Genomic DNA, 15748 nt, shown 5'->3' on the forward strand with positions numbered 1-15748 from the left:
CTTAATTGATGTAAGGGAGTTGCTTTGCAGGTTCTTGAGGTTTCTGCCTTTACTCTTTATGCTAAGTGGAAGGAAAATAGGTTTCTGGAGAATATGAGCAAAATATAAGCATTCTGACCAGATAAAGGAGTTTGCGGAAATACATCTTTTATGCTTTGGGACCTTTAATAGGGTTTTGAGGAAATGAAACAGGTGAATTCTGATGAAAGAGACAGTGGCAAATGCGTGTTTTTTTGAATTGGACAGGATCTAGTCAATCAAGTTAAATAACAGGCCCACATTAGTGAATCCAAGCATTGTTCTTTACTAACTTGGGCCAATTTATTGGTTTTCTCATCTGTGAAATGGGGAGACTGAACCTCTTAGAGTCTTTGGGAAGATTAAATGGAATACCATGTGCAAAGCACCAGAATAGCATTAGGTGTATAGGATGTTATAAATGGTACTTGTTTTTTAATAGCTGTTGCTTAGCATTTGTGAAACAAATGCTTGCATAAATATGCTCTCAGTTATTGCTATACATCCCTATGAAGAGATAGGAGAGCTGGAGCTCAGGAAGAGTGGTGATCCCACAGTTAATGAAGTGGTGGGATTGAAATTTGAACTTGACTTTCTGAATGCTGTCATGTTTCTCAGCTAGCGGAGCAGGTGGTGGATGAATTTAAGGTGCATATGGTTATTTAGGAATATTTTCCATTGACAGATTTATTAAAGATGGCTCTTAGGTTTTAATTTGCGTTGTTTGCCCTCAGCTTTAAGGAACAGATTTAGCGCTACTTTTGGTGTTTTTATTATTGAAATTGTGTGGGTATGATATATATGCCTTGCTGTATATTTCTGTGTTAACTTGGGCCCTGCCATGTCCCCTTTGTGGTAGTGGATGAAGACATTCAATGCATATCGATAGCACAGATTTTATCTTCTTGCCCTTCGTTATTTTACAGTTTTTCTACACAGGGATTGGAGATTGACATTGAGATGAAGGTTCCCAGGCCCATAGCTATGTCAGACATTGCTAAATGATCACAGAGCTCCTTCCTGCTAACACATGAAGTGTCCTAGAATGCTTTGTAAGAGTTGGCCTGGGAGAGGACTTCTGTGCCGTCTCTTGCTGTACTGAGAGACATATTAGCCAGTGTTTGAAAATATAAGGAGAAACTCTCCACAGGGCTTTATCTTGCAAATAGGTTTGCTGCTACACAGACAGTTCTTAAGCCATAGAGCTATTTTGAAATTGACTTGAAAGAGCATGTATCAATAACAAGTATTATGTGCAAAAGTTTCCTGATCCATGAAATTGATTTGGGCTCATGTTTGATTCACATTCATTTTTATAGAGGGAAAACCCAGTCTGTTGCTGGTGGTTGCATCATATTCTAATTGGTGTGATCTACAAATGGAGGTTTGGTGGTCTAAAATTAGTAGTTTATTTTTCCTTTCTTCAAAGCCCAGAGGTTTTGCATCAGATATGGCTCTTGTAGGATGGTTTGTATTTCAAAGTGACACCTTTCTGAATTCTTAGCTATTAAGTAAGTGTTAAGTATGGGCTTGGTGACAGCAGTTTTTAAAACAGTGACTGACTAAATGGATCTTTTCCCCCTGTAGTTTATACCTGGTAAAGTACCTCATGTTTACTCTGAATAAATTAATTGTTACGCAAGAGTAGATAGCTTGTTTCTCAGAATTTGAGTGGTCCTCTGATCAGTGTTATTTTTGTTAAGGAAATTAGAGAGTAGGGATAAAAGGTGAAAGGAATGTCTTTGTGAAGTTGATATCAGATACATTGGTGGTGTTTGGTTAATATACCAAGTACATGAATGATGTTAAGTAATCTCATTTTTTTGTGGACATGAAATTTTTCTCCTACAGGTAGGTGCTTTCTGATGTTGAGCCTCAGCTTATTTATCATGAAATGTCTGTAGAGCTGTGCTGACCAATGTGTTAGCCATGTGGCCAATGAGCACTGGAAACGTGGCTTTGAATTGAGATGGGCTTAAAGTGTGAAATACACACTGGATTTCAAAGATGTATGAAAAAGTGTATAAAACATTTCATTAAATTTTTATATTGATTGTCTATTGAAATAATACTTTAGATATATTGGAATAAGTGGAGTGTATTATTAAAATTATTATCACCTATTTCATTTTACTGTTTCATGTGACTATGTAAAATGTAAAATTACAGATGTGGCTTGCACTCTTGGCTTGCATTGTATTTGTATCGCTCTTTCCCACCTTGTCTTGTTACAGGCCTGGGATCTAGTGTGTGGGTTCTTCATATAGGAAAGGCTTCACAACATGAGTCCATGTGACTATGAGGATCCATTTATTAAAGCTGGGGACAGTGAAACAAGGAAGGACTTAGCATAGAAAAAGCAACAGGAGAACCTAGGCTGGACTGCCTTAGCTCACGGGAAGTCCCACAAAAATGACTGGCTCAGGAGGGAACCCTGGAATAAACTGCCTGTTGCCGATTGCCTTAGAGTTTAGGAGATGGTGTGCCTATGAAAGAAGAATGGGAGGGAAAGAAGAAGGGAAAGGGAATGGAGTGGGCTACTCCCCAAAGGGGGATAGTACAGGCTTGGTCCTTGGTCTTAAGGCTTTTATTTCTTTCTTGCAGGCAGGAATCTTAGGGGAGGTCCCAGGGGAGGGTTTCAGCAGCATATTTATCATTGATTGGTCAGTGAAAGGGCACAGGGATCTTTAGTCACCACAGCTGGTTCTGGTCGTGCCCACCTGGTTTTGCTGTTTTTCTGGGCCTGGAGCTGAAATACAACTGAGGCCTAGATGTTGTCTCCAGGGATGAAAGGCCAGGAGAGAAGTTGGCGGAGGGGAGCCCCAGATCTTTGTTTTCCCAGTTTTGCCCCTGCCAGCACTGGGGCCTCCTGCCCTGGTGACCATCTGGTGACCATCTGCACCTGACCGTAAATTGCTTGCCCATTGTGTTCAGCTGTCTGTCTCAGTTTCCCTATTCCACTTGCCAAGTTTTCCTAGCTTCTCACTATCGTGTTTTGATCTCACCTTTCAGAAGAAGCTTTCATAGCTGTCATCCCCTCAGAGACAAAGATTACCGCTTAGCCCTTCCCTGCCCCTTCAAAGCATAGTGCCAAGAAAGACTCTTGTCATTGATGTAGAGGGTTACCTTCTGGAAGGCACTGTCACTAGGAATCACTGGAGTCCGGGTATCAGGGTAGAGAGTAGGGGTCATTAGGTTTGTGGGCTTGTTTGCCCCTCTGTGAAATGGGGCAACAGTCCCTGCTTTTTGGGGTTCTTTAAGGAGTAAATGAGGTAAGCCATGAAGGGCATTTGGCACAGACTTGGCAAATAGCAAGCACCTGAAAATAACAGCCATTGTTGTTATTTTACTGGCTCCTTAGTGGGCATTTAGCAGAGTTCCCGGCTGTGATTTTTTCCTCTTTGGGTTCCATTTGGTGAAATGTGTGGGACCTATGGAGGGTTGCAAACTTTTAAAACACCAGCATTGCTCCCAGGGCAGTGTAGAATACCTTGAGCATTTTGACTGAGCTCACGCCTAGCAACTGGAAAGACAGGAAAGACCCTGGAGATCTTCAGAGATCTGTGGACTGATGTGCGAAGCTCCCTGACCAGAGTGCTAGTCCATTGTGGTGCTGGTTCCCTTTTGCCTGGTAGAGGAGGCTGTAGAACTCTGCCTCATATGGCATCCTGGGCCCTTGCATTTGCTCTTTTGGGTATTTTGCTTTATTGAGGCCCGAGTTCCCATTTCTGGTTAATAGCCAAGCTCATACTGCATCCAAGTGCTGGGTTCCAGGTTTTATTAGGGGGCAGACTGTAACACAGTTGTGGATTTGGTGAGATGGATCAATTAGTAGTCTCTGCATCTGTATAGGAGGGATGCCCAAACAATCCTTTTAGGATGTTTAGTTCCTTTTTCCAACAGATATTCAAATGGATAGCTCTTCCACCCTGGATGGATTGCTCAGTTGGTTGGAGCATTGTCCCCTACTCCAAAAGGTTGTGGGTTCAACCCCTGGTCAGGGAGAGGACAGGAGGCCACCAATTTATGGCTCTCTTCCCCACTCTCTCAAATCAGTAAACATACTGATGTGAAGATTTAAAAAAAAAAGGCTCTTTCAAGTGGCCCTTCCAAGTACATACTCCGTGCTTGCTAACCTGCTACTTAATTTGAAATGGGAAGTAGGGAGAATATGAGGCACACAAAACACACTTTTTTCAGAAAGGTCAGGTCTGCCCAGACGAGCTTCTAGCATTGAGTCTTATGTATGTGTCCGTTTGCATCTGCAGGCCAAGAACTTGGGCAAGGGTGGCCAGTGCTGGGGAGGGAGGGAGCAGGCCTGCTGGGAAAACCCATCCCCACTAATTGTTTTTCAGGTTCTGGTGGGAATGCTTCCTTGGCAGGCTGGACACATGCCCTTTGTTCAGTTGCAGGTGATAAGCATCTGGGTTTCAGTTGTGAGTATTCCTATGAGGTATAAATAAGGATGTTGAAGTCTTCAAGTTAGGGTGTTGAAGGAGCCACAGGTCCTACCCTAAGCCTGCTTTGGTAACCAGGGGAGGGTGATGAGAGCAGCTGTGCAGGCCCACATGGGAAGGGGAGGAAAAGGAGTTCTCCCAGGACTTTTTCATACTCTTCAGTAGAGCCAGATTTCAAGAGTGACTTGAAGGAAAATAGTCCTCCAGAACTAGTGTTCCCCTTGGTAGGTTGTCCCCTTTTTAGGGATGGTGTGATCACCTGATTGACCGATCACCTGTGTCTGCTGTTACTGATAGCTGCCTCCCTTCTGCCTTTTCACTGGATTTGGGGATTTTATTCCTGTGCAGTGTTTCCATTGTGAGCCGTGATTTCTAGGAAGAACAGTTTCCTTCTTAGGCATGCTTGGTAGGGATGAGGCAGGGAATCAGAAATTTTGCTGTTACTCTTTCTGCAGGCGATTTTACAATGTGGCATGGCGAACGTAAAGCAGCATTTATTCAGCATCTACTCTGAGCCTCGTGCTGGGGGCTAGACACACCTTATTTCCCAGGTGTGCAAATAAGAGTTTTTGTCCAGTTAAGAAACTTGACCAGCTGGGATGGTTTTGTAAGTTGTAGAATCCAGCTTCTGACTGCAAATCCAATGATCTTTTCCTTAATTACGTGGTGTTTCTGTTGATACATAGAAGACCAGCTCTGCACATTTTGTGAATTACACTTAGTGGATTGAACTCTGGGTACTTTCTAAGGCAATAGCTGAGTTTTGAAAAAGCGAAAGGCCAGGTAAGGAGACCTGAAGACTAACTTAAAGAGATCTCTTAATTTTTCCCACTTTGGCATTGTAGGAATACATAGAATAGGTTCAGTTCTTTGTATGTGTTCTAACATAGGGTTGATGAAATGCTAGAATGATTTAAAACCCAATAAATGAAGTGTTAATAAAAGTAAGAAAAAAATGCTTTCCTGGGTAAGAATAAAGTAAAAGCACTTAAAGATTATTACAGCAGTATCCCCTTACCTGTGATTGTGCTTGCTGTGGTTTTAGGCACTCTGCTTTTCAAAAATATTAATGAGAAAATTCCAGAAACAATTTGTAAGTTTTAAATTGTGTGCCGTTTTGAGTAATGTGCTGAAATCCTGCACCATCTTGTGTGAATCATCCCTTTGTCCAGCATGTCCATGCTGTGTACCCCGTTTGTCACTTAGAAGCTCAGTTATCAGGTATTTTGAGAGACCACATTAACAGAACTTTAATTACAGCACATTTTTATAATTGTTCTAGTTTACCGTTATTGTTGTTAATCTCTTACTGTGCCTAATTTATAAACTAAACGTGATCATATGTATGGATAGGAAAAACATAGTACATATAGGTTCAGTACTATCCGTGGTTTCAGGCATCCACTAGGGGTCTGGGAACGTATCTCCTATGGATAAGGGTGGACTACTGTATTTTCTTCTGGCTACAGAGACCTCTTAGGAGTGCTTCAGGACTTACCTTGGGTAATAGGATATAATCCAGAGGGCATGTTTTCAAGGTACTGTGTGATTTCTTTTGGTTTCTAGAGGTTTCCGGGTGGTTACAGAGAAGTAATGTCTTTGATGTGGGGAAAATACTTGTGTTTCCTTCATTGCTGTCTCAGTCTCAGAGCACAGCAAAAACATGCACTCGTCCTCTGCCTTTTCCGAGGCTTTGGGGCTTGGTTCACTCACATATTTTTGTTGATGATATTTTGGGCACCATCTACAGCCAAGGAAGAAACCAGGTAGTTGGGGATGAATTTGTAATTTTTCTTTCTTTGTGGTGGATACATATAAAGACTGGGTAGGTGGACACTCTTTTAATAATGAGTCCACCTTACTGAGCTCCCAGTTAGTTCTAGCCTAGAGGAAATGTAAATCTGGAGTCATCAATTCCTTGAGAGAAAGTTGCCAAGGTTTGTTTTCTCCTTTCTTTTTTTGCTATACCTGTTAATTAGTTTCAGACACTAGTTAATCAGACAACAAGCGCACAAGCTCAGGGGTGAGAAGAAAGGTCGAATTGGGTTGTCTTTCTCCATATAAACAAAGCCCCAGTTTTAAAAGCAAATAATGGGTTCCAGTCAAATATCAGTGGAAACTCCATGTGTTCAGCACTTAGCGTGGTGTATGGGGGTTCTAAAAATGTGTGTGAATTGGGGAAATAAGGTAAAGGCCCCTAAAACAGCTTGCCTAGCTGTTGTGTAAGGCTGAAGATACAATAAAATGCTCGGATACTCACTGTTCAAGAGCAACAGCATATTGAGAAACATACCTTCCTGGGAGTAGCTGCTCTAGAAACTTGGAAGCCTAGGGGGTATTTTAAATGTGCACATGGAGTAGGGGTAGCTAGTAAGCAGAGGCAATAATGAGCCTGTTAAGGTGGTTGACTGGTTGTAAGTGGGCCCATTGCAAGGGCGAAGTCATGCAGTTTTGGGACTTGGCCCCATGTCTGCCTTGTATCTTAGCTGCTTCCTTATGGCATAAAGCTTTTAGTGACTGTCAGCTTGCAAACCACTGTGGAGGTTTGAGAGGCGTGGGAGCCAACATTGGATGCTTTGACTGGCCCTTCAATGCCAGGTTGAGGCTTTTGGGCTTGATTTGTGACTGTCAGATAGCACAGGGAAAGGCTGAATGACTTTTTGACAGCAGTGTTATAATAATGCCTTCTTGCCTTGTCATGGCCTAGCTTTGTGACCTCTGCCTCCAATCTCCTCATCCATAAGATGGGATAATGGTTGCTATCTCATGCAGCTGATGTACAATTAAATGTGAACATAAGTAAGGTGCTGGTTCCTAGCACGCACACAGCTGTTGGTGTTGTTGTTACTATATTGCTCTTGTTTTGCTTGCCTGGCATCCCCTTCCCATGTTTTGCCAAGAGCGTCTTTGCTACTCTTTGGGTGGTGATCCCTCATCCATGGTCTTAATTGGGCCTTCTGCTAATCAAGGGGCTCTGTCCACCTCCATTTGAGGTACAAAACCCAGGCTGGGCTGGTCACTCCTTTTCTCCCTAGAGTTGAGGCTGGAGTCCTGTGACACAAGGATTGACTTCTCTCTCAATTCCTGCTGCCTGAATCCCTAGATCCTCTCTGATCCTTGCCCTTTTAGAAGCTGAATTGTTTGGCTGTTGATTGGATTCTTTGAGATGTTCAAGATTCTTTCAACGTGCTCTTTTTCTGCCTGTGCTAACCAAGGGTTGATTTGTTCATTTTCAATCAGAGGGCACCAGGATCATCTGGAGGTACATGAAAGGGTAGGTAAGTAGGTACATTGAGAAGGACAGGAACTGTCTTCCCTGCCTGCCCAAAAGAGTCATTTAATAATGGTTTCATTCGTTTGGTTTTTCAAGTTCATTCATTTTAAGCTTTTTATCTCCAGGAATACCAGGGCTTTTATTTTGGAGCTAGGGACAGCATCTCTTGAGGAGACATGCTGATAATACTTGGCCTTCATGGCTGCTCTTGATTTTATTTGTAAATGAGAATCCTAAGGATCTGTAAGGAAATGAGTAAAACTTAATCGAACAACATTTAGCGCTAGAATTAAAAAAAGTCCATGATAGTAAGAGGCTCTTGAGGTTGAGTTTAATGCAGAGCCGTGTATCTGGTCATGTATTTTGCCCACACCCAATCCCGTTTATCACATTTTAACTGCTACTTAGGTTGGAGGTTGGCTGAGTGTCTGGTGGCCTCCAGAGTTCATCTCTTATCATATCTCGTCCCCACTTATGACTTCCTGTGCTGGCATTATTGGACAGCACGTGTTCCAACTTAAATTAAAATCAATAAAAAGCAATTTCATTTGTTTTTAACTATGAAGACAAGTGCTTCCAGCATAGCACTGTATTTTCAAGTAAAGTTCAGTTTTGTTTTATGTATTCCTTTTTCTGGCTGGTGCCCAAATGCATTAAATTTTTCGGCGTAAGACTTTGTTGATGTTGGCTTACTTTGATTTAAGGCCTTGTTATTTATCATCATGAGCTCCTTAAACCTGGGATTGTTGGCACCTCAATTACTTTTGTTTTTTATAGGTATTTGGCAATTAGACGCCATTGGATTTGCCCAGTTGTCACATGGGAGTTGGTTAGAAATGTAGGAGGATCTCAGCCTTACTCCCAACCAATGGAACCAGAATTTGCTTTTCAACAAGACTCCCAGGCGAACAGAAACACCTCAGAGTTCGAAGACAGCCCTCTGTGTTTGAATGTAAATGTTATTTTAATCTCCCTGTTTTCTGTAATTTTTTCTATTAAAGTGTAACAAATGTTTGTAAAAAATAGGGGACTTAAAAATGTACATAGAGGAAAATAAAATTGCCTGTAATCTCAATACCAGACATAACTAGTGACTAACTGTGTTGGCCTACAGCAGGGGTGTCAAACTCGTTTTCACTGGGGGCCACGTCAGCCTCGCGGTTGCCTTCACAGGGCCGAATGTAGTTTTAGGACTGTATATAACTACTCCTTAACTGTTAAGCGAGAGCTCAGCACTGCTGCCAGGTAGAAACGAGGTGGAAGGCTGGATTCGGCCCCTGGGCCTTGTGTTTGCCACCTGTGGCCTACAGCTTTTTTATGTGTTTCTGTAACATTAAAAAATTCTATTAGAATCATATTGTGAAATACATTAAAACATCTGTATTCAGCATAGCTTAATTTTTAGGAGATGAAAGATGAAGATCCAAGTTTTCCTCTGGTTTGGAAAGGACGATTGTTGAGGAAGAGACCTTTCTTTCTTCAGTCCTGTTCTGTGTCAGGTGCGGCCTCCCATCTGTGGGGCCCTGAAGTCCATCATCACAGAGGAAAAGAAACACTCAGGCACTAGGCTTTTGAATTCTAATGTGCATTTTCTAGATAGTTGAGACAAAGGAATTATTAACATGGCTTGCTTTTGCTTAATTTTCCTCCTTTTATTTTTGCCTTGCTTTGCTAATATGAATTTTGAATGACTGCTACTTTAATTGCTTTCATTAGGTGATAGATTCCTCTGATTGAATAGGCCTTTCCATCCGAAAATATCTAGGATTTTTAACTTAAGGTCAGGAAGGGCAACTTCTTCAGCAGGAGGGAAAAGATGGTTGTCTTGGCAGCGGAAGCTTGCTAATTACACTGCCAGTTGCAGCATCTATTTATGATGGAGGCACTGGGGACCCAATTAGCAGGTCATTTTCAAGTGAGGGTTTTGGGATTGGACTCTGGTGTGTGAAGATGATAGGGCAACCAGGGAAATTGGGGATGGTTTTAGATCTTGTCATCTTGGATTGCCACAGGTCACTGATAGGGAAATAAACCTCTGCTGTTACTAAAGTTCTGTTTCTTCTGTTCATTTGAACTAATATCTTCTGAAGTTAACTTGTCTACAGAGTGGATAGTACTTTAAACAGTTGATACTCTCAAGAAAGGATGGCTTCTTGGGAAAGATATGGCCATGGTGACGAGGCCAGAGGGTTGTGGCAGTGAGCAAACCAGAAGCACAGGATTGGGAGAGGTGTGGGCCTATCTGTGGACCATCCCTTTGGTCTGGATGTCCCATTTGCTGTGGGGGCCTCTCTCTTCCCTGAAAGGAGTCTACTTGGATTCATTCACTAGGGTTGTTATAGAAATGGCAGAATATCAATAAATAGACTGGGCAACCTTTTTCTTTCTGTTTCTTCCTTATCATTTGTAGGGCAAAGTATCACCCCAGTACTTGTATGTCTGTATCCAGTTATCAGTCCTCTGCCCACAGGAGGGATGTACAGGGAATGTGATGCACCTCTCAAGGGCCAGAGAGGTTGCCTGTTAACGGGCCACTGATGGGGCCACTGTTATGGGGGTAGGAGAAGTGTTTGTCTCCTTTTGATCTTAGGTCCTATGGTGATGTCATACACAATCTTGATTGTAGCTTACTTGAAGCACTAATGGCAAATACCACCTTACATTATTTTGTAAAATAGAAACAGAAAACAGATAGGTATGCTTTCCATATAAGAGCTTTTAACACAGAACTTTGTAACTATCATTTACTCTTGGTACTTAAATTTTTAAATTTTTAAATACTTTCAGATTTCCAGAAAAGTTTCAAAAATAGTACAAAGAATTGCTGTGTATCTTTCTGCCAAGATTCCCCAAATATTAAGTTTGCTGCATTTACTTTCTCTTTCTCTCTGCACACACAGACACATACCCATCCATGCTCATATACTTTTTGTCTGGACAGTTTGTAAGAAAGTTGCACACATGATGCTTCTTTGCCTTTAATTACTTAAAGGTATATTTCCCCAAACAAGGTCACGTTCTTACATAAGCATAATATAATCATCCACAGAAAATTAACATAGATATAATTCTATCACTTATAGACCTATTAAAATTTAGTCAGTTATTCCACTAATGTCCTTTATAGGAAAATAAAAAATGTTAAATATTTAAAAAAGTTTTTTTTGGTCAGGATCCGAATACACGGTCACATATTGTATGGGGTTGTCCTATCTCTAGTCTTCTTAAGTCTGGAACTTGTTTTGTCTTTCATGAGCTTGCCCTTGGAACAGAGCAGGCCTCTTTGTAAAATTTCTCTCACATTGGATTTGTGTGATGTTTTCTCATGATTAGATTCGGGTTATCATTTTTTCTCTATGTGTCCTGTTTCTGAGAAAGAATATGTAGAACTTGCCTGAAGCCATGCTCTCCCCCCACCTCCTTTATGCCTCCACTGTTTTTGATCTGATACTCTTCCTTGGGGAAGAAAGTTTTAAACATGCACCTCTACTTTGCATGTTTTTATAAATTATAGATTATATTAGTCACTTCTTCCTACTTTAACAAAATGAGACTGGGTGCCTTAAAAAACAAATTTTGTTCCTCACAGCTCTGGAGCCTTCTTTCCCTGCCAGGCCCAGCCAGTACAGATCAGGGTGGCTTTAGCACGAACTTTCTGACATCTTAAGGAGGCACGAGATGTCAGAAAGTTCATACCAAGAGGCAGGATGATATTACCCAGAATTTATGCCTAAGTTTTGTAAACGGGATTAAAGTCCAACATCAGGGTGTTGGCCAATTTCGTTTTTGATGAAGGCGCACTTCCTGGCTGGCAGATGGCCGTCTTCTGGCTGTGTCCTCACAAGCTACAGAGAGATCTCACTCATGTCTCTTTTTGCAAGGACACTAATCCCATCATGGGGTCTTCCACCTTCATGACCTAATAACCTAGCAAAGGTGTCACCTTCAAATACCATCACAGTGGTGGTTAGACCTTCAACATGTAAATTTGGCGGGAGTAGAATTCACTTATACTATAGGTGTACTATTATACTGATGCTATATACATCATAAAACATGCCCAAAATACAAATTAAAAGGGATAAATGAATACTTATATAAATATTTATGTATACACACACACACATACATACATACATGTGTGTAAATACATAGGTGTTCTGTTGTTTTTCTTCAAGTAGCCCAGTGCTACAGACTCCTGCAACGAGCAGCAGTTATAATTAGCTCTCTGCAGGGAAGAGTGACTTGCCGCATGGTAGGTTGGGAGTCCTTGGTCTTGTGCTAGGTGTAGGATTTCCTCTCATACAGGGATCAGCAAACTCACCTGGGACCAAATCTGACCTGCTGCCTGTTTCTGTGCAGCCAGTGAGCTAAGAATGTTTTTACATTTTAAAATTATTGAAAAGATTAAACATGTAATAATTTAAGGCATGTGCAAATCATGTAATTCAACTGTAAGTTCTGTATGTAACTTACTGGCACACAGCCCCACCTGTTTGCCTGCAGGCAGCAGAGTGCAGTGTGGTCTGCAGGCCTAAACTCTTCACTGTGTGGCCCATTATGGAATGTGTGTGCCAACTCCTCCTCTAACACCATCTATTAATGAAACTACCACTTACTGAGTAATATGTTGCAGGTCCTCAATTTAGAGTATTGTATTAATCCTCACCACCATCCCATGAAACAGGAGTCTGCTAAGATATCTCATTCTAAACGATTGTCTCCATTCAGAAATGACAAACTTTGAGGCTCACAGGGAGAAAAATTTGCCCTGATGACATTGTAAGTGAAGGGACTGTGGTTTGAAAGCAGATCTTTTGTACCCTGGTGGTTACAGGTCATTCTGGATTTCAGAATTCAGGTGGTTGCTGGGGTGGGTTGCTGATCATTGAGGTTAGCCCAGGCCCCTAGACTGGTCTCTGCAGTGAGGTTTGCCTGGTCCACTGCAGTGGCTCTGGCATGCTGAGCGCGTGGTTGCCGCTTAGTAAAAAGTTGACAGGTGATACCCTGTCAGGGATATGGAAGTGTGGTCAGGGTCAGTTATTATATTACATTTACTGAGTAGAGCCACTTCATATTGAGCTAGAGCGTGCCTCCTACAGCCTTGGGGAATCGGAGGCAAGAAGTTCAGGGGTGAAAAATAAGGTGAGGCTGGAAGCATGAGGGTGTAGAACCTCAGGTTTCTCAGTTATTTAGTAAGTGGTGACTGAGGAAGGCAAGTCCTTTGGGGATGCTTGGGCCTTGTTCCGTGTGCCTTCTCAGGATGACATCATCATCTGCTTCTGAAACAGACGTTGGGCCAGGGGCAAGGGAACACCAACTATTTGGGTAGGCACCACTGGCATTTGTTATTCTTCTTTAATTAAAAAATACTGCATAGGACTTCCAGTTAAGATAGCGGTGTAGGCAGACATGGTTCGCCTCTTCCCACAAACACATCAAAATTACAGCTAAAATATAGAACAACCATCCCTCATAAATGTCAGAAATTGAGATGAATAGAAGTCTAACAACTATGGAATTAAAGAAACCACATCCATCTAGACTGGTAGGAGGGATGTGGGTGCGGAACAGACTGGTCCCTCACCCACATGTGGTAGATAAAAATTCAGGAGGGATATCTTGGGAGTGAGGAGTTTAATGCCCACACTAGGCCTGCAGCCCAGGGTTCCAGTGCTGGTAAGATAAGTCCCCACAACTATGGGCTACAAAAATCAGGCAGTTGAGTTGATGGAAGAAAATTCTGGAGCCCCAAGCACTTCCTCTTTTAAAGAATCCACACATGGACTCACCTGCTCAGACTCATTCATCTGTGAGCTCTAGCACTGGGGTAGCAGCTTGAAAAGTACAAGTGGTACACAGGGAGAAACTGAAGAGTCTGTTATCAGGCGAGCAGAGGCCATTGTCCTTTTTCTAAACCCTCTCCCCACAGAACCACCAAGCTGGTGCCATATCTGAGACTCCATCAACCTGGCTAACACTGTTTAACCCACCTTGGAGATCCACAGAGATTGCCCTACCCACCTTATGGGCCCATTCAGACTGCGTTCCCATATGAATGGCTGGTCTTGACTAAAGCTTCACAACTTCCTACATCTTCAAGCAACAGCTGGCCTCAGTGTGCTCCAGGCTGGGCACTAGCAGCAGCCAGTTTAGTTTTACAGTTTGGCTTTGCCTGGGAATCTCTTAGTCCAGCACAAGTAATAGCCTTCTCAGTTTGCTTTATAACTCAGGAATGGTGACCCTGGGCAAAACACAGGTGGGGAGCTGACCTTGGGCTGTACCACCCATGAAACCTCAGGGCCAGCACACTCAGTGGACAGCTACAGACCACTTCAGAGCACCACCACCCTGTCCCTGCACAGCTGATTCTCCCTGGAGGGCAGAGGTTGGTGGTCAGTGGTCACGGCCAGTCCTTGCAGCTGACTGGCCTGAGTAACTCCCTCCCAATTATCTGCCAACAGCAACCAAGGCTCAACTATAAGAGAAGGGTGTACTCAGCCCACACAAAGGGCACACCCAGCTTGGGTGATAGGGGAAACTGTGCCAGTGGACTCTACAGGACACCTACTACAGTAGGGCACACTACCAAAGCAGCTCTACCTAATTTCTAGAAACAAACACAGGGAGGTTGCCAAAATGAGGAGACAAAGAAAAATGGCCCAGATGAAAGAACAGATCAAAACTCAAGAGAAAAAGCTAAACGAAATGGAATAAGCAATCTATCAGATGCAAAGTTCAAAACACTGGTTATGAGGATGCTCAGGGAACTTAGTGAGGACCTCAGCAGCATAAAAAAAGATCAAGTCAGAAACAAAGGATTCACTACTTGAAATAAAGAACAATTTACAGGGAAACAACAGCTGAGTAGATGAAGCTGAGCATCAAATGAATGATTTGGAACATAAGGAACCAAAAAACAACCAATCAGAACAATAAGAAGAGAAAAGAATCCAAAAAAATGAAGGTAGTAATAAGCAGCCTCTGGGACAACTTCAAGAGGTCCAACATTTGCATCATAGGTATGCCAGAAGGAGAAGAGAAAGAGCAAGAAATTGGAAATCTATTTGAAAATATAATGAAAGAAAACTTCACTATTTTGGTGAAGGAAATAGACATGGAAGTCCAGGAAACACTGAGAGTCCCAATCAAGTTAGATCCAAAGAGGACCACACCAAGACACATCAAAATTAAAATGTCAGAGGTTAAAGATAAAGAGAATCTTGAAAGCAGCAAGAAAAAAGCAGTTAGTTACCTACAGTGGAGTTCCCATAAAACTGTCAGCTGATTTCTCAAAAGAAACTCGGCAAGCTAGAAGGGATTGGCAAGAAATATTCAAAGTCATGAAAAGCAGGGATCTATGGCCAAGAGTGCTCTACCCAGCAAAGATGTCATTTAGAATCGAAGGGTAGATAAAGAGCTTACCAGATTGGAAAAAACTTCAGGAGTTCCTCATTGCCAAGCCATTATAAAAAATGTTAAAGGGACTTATTTAAGAAAAAGGAGATCAAAGCCATGAATAATAAAAAGGCCAAAAAGGCATAACTATCAACAAGAATTGAATCAAGAAACAAATGAAACAAACAAGAAGAACAGAGACAGAATCATTGATACAGAGAGCACTTTGTTTTGATGGTTGCCAGATGGGAGGTTGGTATGGGGGAATGGATGAAGAAGTGAGGGGATTAAGAAGTACAAGTAGGTAGTTACAGAATAGTCATGGGGATGTAAAGTACAGTCTAGGAGATGGAGCAGCCAAAGAGCTTAAATGTGTGACCCATGGATATAAACAATGGTGTGGGGATTGTTTGAGGGAGTGGTGGGTGCTGGGTAATAGGGCTGCAAAGGGAGAAAAATCAGGAAAACTGTAATATCATAATCATTAAAATAAAACAAAAATATTGCCTATTATATATCAATGTTCTCTTTTAGAACATTTGTTACAGCTTAAATCTATTGACTATTTCTCTTTATTCTGCCTCCCTAGAATATGAAGCTA

General features: G+C 42.0%; 1 protein-coding gene across 3 annotated transcripts in view; it reads left to right on the top strand.

Annotated features, from left to right (window-relative positions):
* The window catches only part of PTPRG (protein tyrosine phosphatase receptor type G), a 704882-nt gene that overhangs the window by 14216 nt on the left and 674918 nt on the right, over positions 1-15748 (top strand). The window lies entirely within an intron of this gene.

The sequence above is a fragment of the Phyllostomus hastatus genome, unplaced genomic scaffold (genome assembly GCF_019186645.2).
Source record: "Phyllostomus hastatus isolate PE091 unplaced genomic scaffold, TTU_PhHast_1.1 phas_contig_16, whole genome shotgun sequence".
NCBI lineage: Eukaryota > Metazoa > Chordata > Mammalia > Chiroptera > Phyllostomidae > Phyllostomus > Phyllostomus hastatus.